Source organism: Hyperoodon ampullatus (assembly GCF_949752795.1).
Source record: "Hyperoodon ampullatus genome assembly, chromosome: 3".
Lineage (NCBI taxonomy): Eukaryota > Metazoa > Chordata > Mammalia > Artiodactyla > Ziphiidae > Hyperoodon > Hyperoodon ampullatus.
In genome coordinates, this window is record NC_136916.1 from 128,439,306 (window position 1) to 128,452,472 (window position 13,167).

Below are 13,167 nucleotides of genomic sequence, written 5' to 3' on the forward strand. Positions count from 1 at the left end.
TTTCCAATCAAAACACAAGCATGGTGGCTTTCATTCAATATAGAGCTGTGATAATTATATAAAGAGACCCTGAATCCTTAAGTCCTGTAATATGATTTTACCCTGTGACACTAATATAAAACACATCAACTCTAATGCACAGATTCTGTCACATCATGATTAAAAGGTAGCCTTTTTCTATATCAGAAAATGCTGAGTTGTCCAGTGCAGTATAGGCTGGTCATTGCTGATCTACTGAAATTCTACGTCCTCCAGACTGAGCAGTATTGTAGGACTCACAAATATTACATTTCATGCCTAATATATGGAACTGGACTGTAGATTTTCCATTGCAATCATTGCAGAGAATATCCACAGTCATGTTCTGATATTCTGATGGCATAGGAGTCTGTGCTACCTCATCATCCAGCTGTCTCTAGTACCTAGTCATATCTAAAGCAGAGTGCATACATAATGGACATCTGTAGCCTTCTTTCAACATTTCTTCATAACACGTTCTGTGTAAAAGATGTCCACATGGCAAGACATGAGCAACAATACGGATGTGTGAATGTCCTCCAAACATATTGGACAATTCTGCCGGGAAACATTTTCAATACACTTGTGCTTTCCTTGGAGATTTATTGTGAGGCATAAGTTACATTTCAGACAGTGGAAAAAAATCTTTCTTTGGACCAATCCTACAAATTCCACAGTTTTCACAATGATACTGTTTCTTGTCTTTGTCAAACAGATGGCACATACTACAATAATATTCTCCAAACAATGTGCTACATTCTTCACAAGTCTGTTGTGCAGGTTGGATTTTTTCACAGTTTATGCACTGCACTTCCTTTACTTTAAAGCGATCTAGCAGATGATCTTCATTGTTATCATGACACAACCGGCAAGAATAAAGCTTGTCACAGCATGGTGCCTTCAGGAGACCTCCTCTGTCTTAGTGCTCCCAGCCCCGCCACCCTTGCACTTGCTCGCAGGCGCCGTCTTCCTGCTCCGAGGCCGCCATCTCCTCCACCTCCCCTCAAATTCCACGGACCCTTCCCCCAGAACGAAAGCTACGCCCTGAGAAGCAAAGCAGCTCTACCCTACCCCCTCCCGGGTAGAGCTCCCCAGTAGTTTGTATCTCTTAATCCCATAACTTTATATTGCTCCTCCTCCCTTCCCTCTCGTCATTGGTAACCACTAGCTTGTTCTCTATATCTATGAGTCTTTTTCTGTATATATTCATTTGTTTTATTTTTTAGATTCTACTTATAACATATGGTATTTGTCTTTTTTTTAAATAGATCTTTATTGGAGTATAATTGCTTCACAATGCTGTGTTAGTTTCTGTTGTACAACAAAGTGAATCTGCCATATGCATACATATGTCCCCATGTCCTCTCCATCTTGAGCCTCCCTCCCATTCTCCCTATCTCACCCCTCTAGGTCATCTCAAAGCACCGAGCTGATCTCCCTGTTCTATGCTGCTGCTTCCGATTAGCTAACTATTTTAGGTTTGGTAGTATATATATGTCGATTCTACTAACTTCACCCCAGCTTCCCCATCCCACCCTATGTCCTCAAGTCCATTCTCTATGTCTACATCTTTATTCCTGCCCTGCAACTAGGTTCATCAATACCATTTTTTTTATTCCATACATATGTGTTAGAATATGGTATTTGTTTTTCTCTTTCTGACTTACTTCACTGTGTATGACAGACTCTGGGTCCATCCACCTCACTACAAATAACTCAATTTCGTTACTATTTATGGCTGAGTAATATTACATTGTATATATGTGCCACATCTTCTTTATTCATTCATCTGTCGATGGACATTTAGGTTGGTTCCATGTCCTGGCTATTGTAAATAGTGCTGCAGTGGACATTGTGGTACATGTTTCTGTGACTTATTTCTCTAATCATAGTACTCTCTAGGTACATCCATATTGTTGCAAAAGGTAGAATTTCATTCTATTGTATGGATGAATAATATTTCTTATATGTGTGTGTATATATATCTATAGACATAGATATATACATATCTATACATATATCTCTCTCTACATATCTATATATATCTATATCTATATATATATATATCTCACACATCCTCTTAAATCAATCATCTGTTGATGGATACTCAAGTTGTTTCCATGCCTTGGCTATTGTAATAGTGCTGCTATGAATATTAGGGTGCATGTATCTTTTCAAATTAGAGTTTTCATCTTTTCCAGATATATTCCCAGGAGTGGAATTGCCGGGTCATATGATAGCTGTATGTTTAATTTTTTAAGGAACCTCCATATTGTTTTCCATAGTAGCTGCACCAATTTACATTCCCACCAACAGTGTAGAAGGGTTTCTTTTTCTCCACACCATCTCCAGCATTTATTATTTGTAGAGTTTTTCATGATGGCCATTCTGATAGGTGTGGGATTTGATTGTGGTTTTGATTTTCATTTCTCTAATAACTAATGATGTTGAGCATATTTTCATGTGCCTGTTGGCCCTCTGTGTGTCTTTAAAGAAATGTCTATTTAAAAAAATATCTATTCGGCTCATTTTTCGATTGGGCTGTTTTTTTTTTTTTAAATACTGAGTTGTATGAGCTGTTTATATATTTTGAGTATTAATCCCTTACAGGTTTTATCATTTGCAAATATTTTCTTTCATTCAGTAGCTTGTCTTTTCATTTTCTTGATGTTTTTCTTTGCTGTGCTAAAACTTTTTAAGTTTACTTAGGTCCCATTTATTTATTTTTGCTTTTATTTCTTTTGCCTTAGGAGACAGATCTAGAAAAATATTGCTATAATTTATGTCAAAGAGTGTTGTGCCTATGTTATCTTCTATGATTGCTTTGTGTAGTATGGAAATTTTAATAATATTTATTCTTCTGGTTCAAGAACATGGTATGTCTCTCCATTTCTTTGTATCATTTTCAAATTCCTTCATCAGTGTTTTATAGTTTTCAGAGTATAGGTCTTTCACTTACCTCCTTGGTTAAGTTTATTCCTAGGGGGCCTCCCTGGTGGCGCAGTGGTTGAGAGTCCGCCTGCCGATGCAGGGGATACGGGTTCGTGCCCCGGTCTGGGAGGATCCCATATGCCGCGGAGCGGCTGGGCCCGTGAGCCATGGCTGCTGAGCCTGCGCATCCGGAGCCTGTGCTCCGCAACGGGAGAGGCCACAACAGTGAGAGGCCCGCGTACCACAAAAAAAAAAAAAAAAAAAAAAAAAAAAAAGTTTATTCCTAGGTATTTTTGGTGTCTTTTGTAATATCTGAAATAACTAGTAAAATAATGATAATCAAAGTCATAGCAAGTCAGATAATAGAAATGATATGTTGAAATAATAAAACATATGCAATTAATTTTTTAAAAGCCAGGAAAGGAGAAATAAAAGGGCAAATTAAAAAATGCCACAAATAGAACAAAAAGAGCAATATTTTATTCTCCAAATAGACAGACATACATGCTATGTAAGCATGCTATGCAAGCAAAAACAAAGCTAGTGTAGCTGTATTAATGTTACATATCATATTTTTAATTTATATTAACATATAATATTAATATAGCACAAAAGTAGTTAAAGTTAAGAGTAACAGCTGAGATAAATAGAGACATTTCCTAATGATAGGTAAGTTAACAGGAATAAATTTATATAAACTTAATAACATAGCTTTAAAATATATAAACTAAAAAGTAACAGAAAATGAGAAATCAACAAATCCACAGTGTGTTTTGGAGATTTTATAACATTCTCCCAGTAACTTATAGAAAAAGCAAAGAGTCATTGTACAATGAAACAACATGATTAACCAATTTGACCTAATAGAGATTACAGAACACTACATCCAACAAACGTAGAAAAATAATTTTTTTCTGTTGCACATGGAACACTTACCAAAATATTCTGGACCATGAATCATGTCTCAACACATTTCAAAGATTTAAAATAGAGCAGTGTATGTTCTCTGAATACTGTAAAATTAAATTAAAGCTCAATAAGGAAAAAGTAAGTAGAAAATCTCCAAATTTGTGAAAAAAAATTTTAAGTCAATCACAGGGGAAATTAGAAAATATTGTGAATTTACTGGTAATGAAAATATAGCAGATCAAAATGTTGAGGATGCTGCAAAAGCAATACAAATTTGGAAACTCCCATTCCATAATACTAGAATACAGAGATGAACTTCAAAATAAGAATGTGACAGGTGGCATGCTTTCAGACTCCTTTGTAAGAGAAGCTTGGAGGCCAAGCATACTGAGAAAACATACCTCAGGTTCTCTCTGCAGGCAGAACTCTATCACTCCCCATTTGCTCCATGGTGAAGACCACTTTCTGGTACTTGGATGAGTCTTCTAGGACCTCACCTTCCCATAAGAGTATTTACTTCATCATTGGAAATTAAATAGTAAAATTTAGAACTTTGCCTATTAAGTATTTCACAACATCAAATCAAATCAAAAATATCAACAGAATAGAAATCAACACTAAATTTTAGTTGCCTGCAGTTAGAAAACTGAAATTGATATGACTTCAAACTGAGACAAAAATACGTAAAGCTGACCTCCAATCATAGTGTTTAGATGGCTCTGTGAAGATTTCCAGTCCCCACTCTGGATAGATGCAGGGTGCCCTGGGAAATTAATCGGCAAAGAATCAAATGTATCAGTCATTTTTGGCAGGCTGCCACATAGATTTTGCTGGCCTTTGAAGAAAAGAGGTAGCTGGCATGATTAACAAAATCACTCTGCTCCATTTTCATAAATTTATCCAGAAAGGCTCATTGGAAGGTTAAGATACTTTAAGACATACAAAAAAGCAAGTAAGGAACATGGAGAAAAATTCCCTATGTTCAACCAAGCATAATAAACATCACAATTAGTAGCAGCATGTTAAATTATCCTTTTTTTAAATTAATTTTTTTAATTTAATTTATTTTTGTATAGCAGGCTCTTATTAGTTATCTATTTTATACATATTAGTATATATATATATCAATCCCAATCTCCCAAATCATCCCACCACCTCCACCCCCCACCCCTGCCCTCCGCTTTTCCCCCTTGGTGTTCATACCTTTGTTCTCTACATCTGCATCTGTATTTCTGCCTTGCAAACCAGGTCACCTGTACCATTCTTCTAGATTCCACATATACGCATAAATTATCCTTAATCATTAAAATTCACTTATGCATTCTTTCCATTTTATATTTTTCAAACTACTTCAAGTTTAATTAGCACTAGTCATTTTTTCTCTTAATCACATTCATATGAAAGTTATTGAAAGTTATCTCTAAAAGAGTACATTACATTGGGTTCTCTTAAATTCCCAATATTTCATTTATTAGTCAAATATAAACTTGATTAATCAACATGAGATAATCCTTATTTTCCTCTTTATTTTAGATGAGTTTAGTGGGTTTCCTGATACTGGTGTTATTTTTTTCTTCATCTAAGTTTATATTTCAATAATTTACAATCTAAAGTGCTTATTTCTATGTCCACTTATGGAATAGTTGTCCCCACATATTCAGATAAATTGCAAGTTTTTAGATATAACAGTATTTTCTGAATGGGAAATGCTAGGTCACTTCCTCACACACAGAAGAAAAGCACTTAAACTAATGTTTTTCAAAATGTGGTTCTCAATCTAATTGCATCAGAATACTGGTTACAAATGCTGCCACTTTAAGGTCCTACTCCAGGCCTACTGATCAAAAAGGAGGGGCAGGAGCAAGCACTTGTACTGTTAATAAACTCCTCATACGAATTCTTATGTACACTTCAATGCACGAGAATGCTATAGACAGATACCTATAATACACCATTTTAATCTTATATAAATTATTTCCTATTTTAAAACTTCATTGAAATGCCAAATTTAGTGTGTAGAGTGAGAATTTTTTTAAAAAGTGGAATCTACTTATAAAAAGTTTGGAATAGCATCCAACTTCTCTCATAGAACTAGAATGGGTTAAGTTAGTAATTTCATTATAAACAGAGTAGGTCAGTCAGAATTTGGGGAGAGATAATTTTAAAAAGTAAATGGATAGAACTGCAGAATGGTTAGTATTCTCACCACTTCAAGAAAAACTAGCTTGTAGCACATTATGAAAATTAAAGATTACAGCTGTTTTGCATATATACCATTCCTGGAAATAGGACCTTCACCTTATCAAAATGACATCATAATGAAAAGCACATCTAAATAAAGTAAATGATAATGACAGAAGGAGACTTACTTATTCTGAGTAGACTGTTTGAGAAACATTGCTGACGCCAAGCCAAAATGAGGGCATGGGAAAGCAGCCAGGTGATTCGGGACCCAGCCCACCCACCAGTGGGGCAGCGCCATACTCAGGACTCCTTGCAACACAGCCAGCCATACTGGGACATTGCTCTGCCCACCAGTGGCCAGCAATCTCCAAGCAAGGAAGGGCCTGACAGTCAACAAGGCCAGGACCCAGCCATGCATACCAGCATGCCCACAATAGTAAGCCCTGCCACAACAGAAGTGCCCACATCACTCACATAGTGGGCACCCCTAGGACATATAGCTCTGGCAACCAGAGGGAAATGTGTGGCTGGGCCCCATAGGATGTCTCCTTCATAAGGCCACTTCAAGATCAGGAAACATAACCAACTTACCTAACACAAAGGAATAAAGACAGAGAATTCAGTAAAATGAGGCAACAGAGGAATATGTTCTAAGAGAAGGAACAAGATAAAACCACAGAAGAATAACTAAGAGAAGTAGAGATAAGCAATCTACTTGAAAGTAGAGATAAGCAATCTACTTGAACCCCTCATAAAGGGTTCAAGATAATGATTATAAACTTAGGAGAAGAATGGATAAACACAGTGAGAAATAAAACAAAAAGTTACAAAATATAAAGAGGAACCAAGTAGAGCTGAAGAATACAATAACTGAAATTTAAAAATACACTAGAAAGAATTAACAGAGTAACAGATGAGTGAACTGGAGCATAGAATAATGGAACAGAAAAGCTGAATACAGAAAAGAAAAAAAGAAGTTTTAAAAATGAGGATAGGTTAAGAGATCTATGGGAGAACATCAGCCATACTATCATTTGCATAAGGTCCCAGAAGAAGAAGAGAGGAAGGGGCAGAGAATTTATTTGAAGAGATAATGGCTGAAACTTTCCTAACCTGAGAAAGGAAACAGAGGTCCAGTAGGCACAGAGTCCCAAATAAGACGAACCAAAAGAGATCCACACCAAGACTCCCTGTAATTAAAATGGCAAAAATTAAAGATAAAAAGAGAATATCAAAAGCAGCAAGAGAAAAGCAACTGGCTATATACAGAAGAACTCCCTTAAGGCTATCAGCTGAGTTTTCAGTAGAAACTTTGCAGGCCTGATGGGAGTGGCACAATATATTCAAAGTGATGAAAGAAAAAACAATATAACCAAGAATATTCTACCTGGCAAGACTATCATTCATATTTAAAGGTGAGATAAAGAGTTTTACATAAAAGCAAGACTAAGAGTTCAGTACCACTAAACTGGATTTACCAAAAATGTTAAAGGGACTTCTCTAAGCAGAAAAGACCACAACTAGAAATATGAAAAAGACTACAACTAGAAATAGGAAAAAACTGATTGGTAAAGGCAAATATACAGTAAAGGTAGGAGATCAAACACTTATAAAGCTAGTAGGAAGGTTGAAAGATGAAAGCAATAAAAACATTTATATCCACAATCATTAGATAAGGGATACACAGACCAAAAAATGTAATATATGATGTCAAAAAAAATTAAATGTGGAGGAGGGGGAGTAAAAATGTGGGGTTGTTAAAATGCATATGAACTTGAGGTCATCAACTTATAATAATCATATATATGTGTATATTTGTATATGTTATACCTAAATCTCATGATAACCAGAAACCAAAAATCTATAAGAGATACACACACAAAAAAGAGAAAGGAATCCAAACATAACACTAAAGATAGTCATTAAGTCACAAGGTGAGTGATCAAAAAGAAGAAAGGAGCAAAAAAGAACTACAAAAACTACCCAAAAGCAGTTAACAAAATGGTAATAAGTACATACCTATCAATAATTTCTTAAGTGTAAATGGAATAAATGCTCCAATCAACAGACATAGAGTAGCTGAATGGATTAAAAAAAAAAAACCCATATAGAAGTAGCCTAAAAAGACTCACTTCAGATCCAAAGATACACAGAGAATGAAAGTGAGAGGATGGAAAAAAGTATTCAATGCAAAAGGAAATAAAAAGAAAGGTTTGGGAGGTGCAATACCTATATCAGACTAAATAGACTTTAAAACAAAGACTGTAATAGGAGAGAAAGAAGGACATTACATAATGACAAGGGATCAATCCAACAAGAAGATACAATAATTGTAAATATATATGCACCCAACATAGGAGCACCTAAATACATACAGCAAATATTAACAAACCTACAGGGAGAAATTGACAGCAAGGCAATAATAATAGGGGATGTTAACACCCCATTTACATCAATGAACAGATCATCCAGACATAATATCAATACAAAAACACTGGCCTTAAAAAATACATTAGATCAGATGGAGATTTCTCTCTCTCTCTCTTTGTATTATATATATATCATATATATATATATTATATAATATATATATTATATATATTATAATATATATATTATATATATATCATAAATTACATATATATATATATATATAAAACATTCTATCCAAAAGCAATAGAAAACACATTCTTTTCAAGTGCACTTGGACCATTATGCAGGATAGATTACATACTAGGCCACAAACAAGTCTCAATAAATTTAGGAAGATTGAAATTATATCAAGCATCTTTTCCAACCACACAAAATACAAGACTAAAAATCAACTGTATGAGAAAAAACTAGAAAAACTAAAAAAAAAAAAAAAATGGAGGCTAACCAACATGCTACTAAACAACCAGTGGGTTACTGAAGAAATCAAAGAGAAAATTAAAAAATGCCTGGAGACAAATGAAAATGGAAGCACAACAGTCTATATGGGACATAGTAAAAGGAGTTCTAAGAGAGCAGGTTATAGCAATATAAGCCTACCTCAGGGAACAAGAAAAATTTCAAATGAACCCCTAACTTTACACCTAAAGGAGCAAGAAAAAGAACAAAAAATCCCACAGTTAGTAGATGGAAAGAAATAATAAAGATCAGAGCAGATATAAATGAAATAGAGACTAGAAAAAATAATAGAAAAGATTAATAAAATTAAGATCTGATTCTTTGAAAAGATAAACAAAATTGATAAACCTTTTAGCCAGACTCATCAAAAAACAGAAAGAGGGCCCAAATAAAATCAGAAATAGAAAAGAAGTTACAACTGACACCACAGAAATACAAAGCCTCATAAGAGATGGTACAGAAAATTATATGCCAATAAAATGGACAACTAGAAGGAATGTATAAATTCCTAGGAATGTACAATTTCCCAAGACTGAATCAGGAAGAAATAGAAAACACAAACAGAATCATTGGCAGTAATGAAATTAAATCAGTAACTTAAAAAAAATTTCCCAAGAAACAAAAGTTCAGAACCAGCTAGCATCACAGTTAAATATGAGTTAGCACATATTCTTCTCATACTATTCCAAAAAAACTGAAGAGGATAGAATGCTTCTGACCTCATTCTATGAGGTCAGTATCAGATTAATACCAAAACCAGATAAAGACACCACAAAAAAAAATAAAAAAGAGAAAAATACAGGCAAATATCCTTGATAAATATAGATGCAAAAATTCTCAATAAAATATTAACAAACTAAATTCAACAGTACATTAAAAGGAACATACATCATGATAAAGTGGGATTTATCCCAAGGATTCAGGCATGATCCAATATCAGCAAATCAATAAATGTGATATACCACATTAACAAATTGAAGAATAAAAAACATGATCATCTCAATAGATGCAGAAAAAGTTTTGATAGGGCTTCCCTGGTGGCGCAGTGGTTGAGAGTCCACCTGCCAATGCAGGGGACATGGGTTCATGCCCCGGTCTGGGAAGATCCCACATGCCGCAGAGAGGCTAGGCCCGTGAGCCACGGCCACTGAGCCTGCACGTCTAGAGCCTGTGCTCCTCAATGGGAGAGGCCACAACAGTGAGAGGCCCGCATACCACAAAAAAAAAAAAAGTTTTCATAAAATTCAGTGTCCATTTGTAATAAAACCTCTCAACAAAGTGGGTATAGAGGGAATATACCTCAACATAACAAGCCCACAGCTAACATTCTACTTAATGGTGAAAAGGTGAAAGCACTTCCTCTGTGACCAGGGAAAAGACAAGGATATCTCCTCTCAACACTTTTAGTCAGCATAGTATTGGAAGTCCTCACTACAGCAATCAGATAAGAAAAAGGAATCCAAATTGGAAAGGAAGAAGTAAAACTGTCATTGTTTGCAGATGACATGATATTATATATAGAAAATTCTAAAGATACCACCAAACACCTATTAGAAAAATCAATGAAATCAGTAAAGTTGAAGGATACAAAATCAATATACATAAATTTGTTGCATTTTTATTCACTAACAATGAACCATCACAAGCAGAAATTAAGAAAACAGTCCCATTTACAATTACATCAAAAAGAATAACATACCTAGGAATAAATCTAACCAAGTAGGTAAAAGACCAGTACTAGGAAAACTGTAAGACACTGATGAAAAGAATTGAAAATGACACAAACAGAAAGATATACCATGCTCATGGATTGGAAGAATTGATATTGTTAAAATCACCATACTACCCAAGGCAAGCTACAGATTCAGTGCAATCTCTATCGAAATACCAATGGTATTGTTTACAGAACTAGATCAAATAATTCTAAAATTTGTATGAAGACACAGAAGACCTCAAATAGCCAAAACAATCTTGAGAAAGAAGAAAGCTGGAGGTATCACTCTTCCTGATTTCAAACTATATTATTCAAACAGTATATATATATATATATATATATATATATATATATATATATATATATTCAAATAGTAATTGTAACAGTGTAGAACTGGCACAAGAACAGACACACAGATCAATGAAACAGAAAAGAGAGCCCAGGAATGAACATAAATTTATATGGGCAATTAATCTATGACAAAGGAGGCAAAAATATATAACGGGGAAAAGACAACCTCTTCAGTAAATGGTGTTGGGAAAACTGGACAGATATATGCAAAAGAATCAATCTGTACTACCTTCTCACACCAATTACCAAAATAAATTCAAAATGGATTAAAGACTTAAACATGAGACCTGAAACCATAAAACTTCTACAGGAAAACATAGGCAGTATGCTATTTGACATAAGTCTTAGCAATATTTTTTCGATATGTCCTTTCAGGCAAGGGAAATAAAAACAAAAATAAACAAATGGGACTGCATCAAACTAAAAACCTTTTGTACAGTGAAGGAAACTATCAACAAAATGAAAAGGTTACCTACTGAATGGGAGAAGATATTTTCAAATGATATATCCATCAAGCAGTTAATATCCAAAATATACAAAGAATTCAGACAACTCACCATCAGAAAATCAAACAACCCAATTAAAACATGGGCAGAGGACCTGAGTAGACATTTTTCCAAAGAATACATACAGAGGCCAACAAGCACATGAAAAGATGCTTGACATCATTAATTACTAGGGAAATGCAAATCAAAACCACTATGAAATATCACCTCATACATATCAGAATGGCTATCATCAAAAAAGCCAACAAATAAGAAGTGTTGGCAAAGATGTGGAGTAAAGGGAACCCTTGTGTACTGTTGGAGGGAATGTAAATTGGTACAGCCACGATGTAAAACAGTATGGAGGAAGTTCTTCAAAAAATTAAAAATAGAACTATCCAGCAATTCCACTTCTGGGTGTTTTTCTGAAGAAAACAAAAACACTACTTCAAAAAGATAAATGCACCCCTATGTTAATCACAACTTTATTTACAATAGCCAATATTTACACTTATCAAAGCAACCTAAGCGTCCATCAATAGATGAATGGATAAAGAAGATGTGGTATATGTATACAATGGAATATTACTCAGGCATGTGAAAGAATGAAATCTTGCCATTTGTGGCAACATGAATGGACATAGAGGGTTCTATGCTGAGTGAAATAAGTCAGACAAAGAAAGACACTTACTGTCTGATTTCACTTATGTGTATAATCTAAAAATCAAATGAACAAACATAACAAAACAGAAGCAGAGTTATAGATACATAGAAAAAACAATTGCTTTCCAGAGGGGGAGATGAGTGACGTGAACAGGTGAGGGAGATTAAGAGGTACAAACTTCCAGTTACAAAATAAATGAGTCACAGGGATGAAATGTACAGCATAGGGAATATAGTCAATAACATTATAACTTTGTATGATAACAGATGGTAATTAGACTTATTGTGGGGATCATTTTATAATGTATAGAAATATCTAATCACTATGTTATGCACCTGAACTAACATAGCATTGTAGGTCAATTATGCTTCAAACAACAACAGCAAATAAATGAAGAAAATGAGGGTGTGAGGGAATGTATATGAGAGATTTAGAAAAGGGTTAGCTTGAGTCTGCATACCTAAGAAAGCGAGACCTTCTTTCCAAATATTTGCTGGGCTGTTATTTAGTGACTATTCAGTAAGTTTTGGCATTAAATAACCCATTATGTCCCTACATATTCATGTTGCCTTACCTGCTTTAATGTATTGGTTTGTCTACTTGGAAAAAACATAAGAAATCTGTGGAGCCAGACTTGCAAAAGATAAGTTCAGCAACCAAGGTACTTGCTGCTTAAATTGCCCTCCTCATTACCCTTAGGACCCAGGAATAAGAAACTGTCCAAAGTAAAATAAAGTTGGTCCTCTCATTCAAGTAGGTAGCCTTTATTACCAGGATTTATTTTCCACACACATTTTTTGGATCAAAGTAAATATATACATTTTAAAAATCTAACTATATAAGGAAAAACAACTGACCCCTTCCTTATTTCTCACTAACTCTGAATCCCTCTCCCCTAAATTTTTTAACCATTTTTTTCTGGCAACTTCCTGTTATACTTGGCTATAAATAATATAGTTATACTTCTATTTGTTGAGTTATCGATTTAAGACATTAACATTTCCCTTGTATTATTATGTAAG

General features: G+C 34.5%; 1 pseudogene across 1 annotated transcript; it reads right to left on the bottom strand.

Annotated features, from left to right (window-relative positions):
• Positions 1 to 220: 220 nt before the first annotated feature.
• Positions 221 to 1,006, bottom strand: LOC307050604 (RING finger and CHY zinc finger domain-containing protein 1-like; annotated as a pseudogene). The gene has a single exon. The product of its transcript is annotated as an RING finger and CHY zinc finger domain-containing protein 1-like (transcript).
• Between the last annotated feature and the right edge of the window lie 12,161 nt (positions 1,007 to 13,167).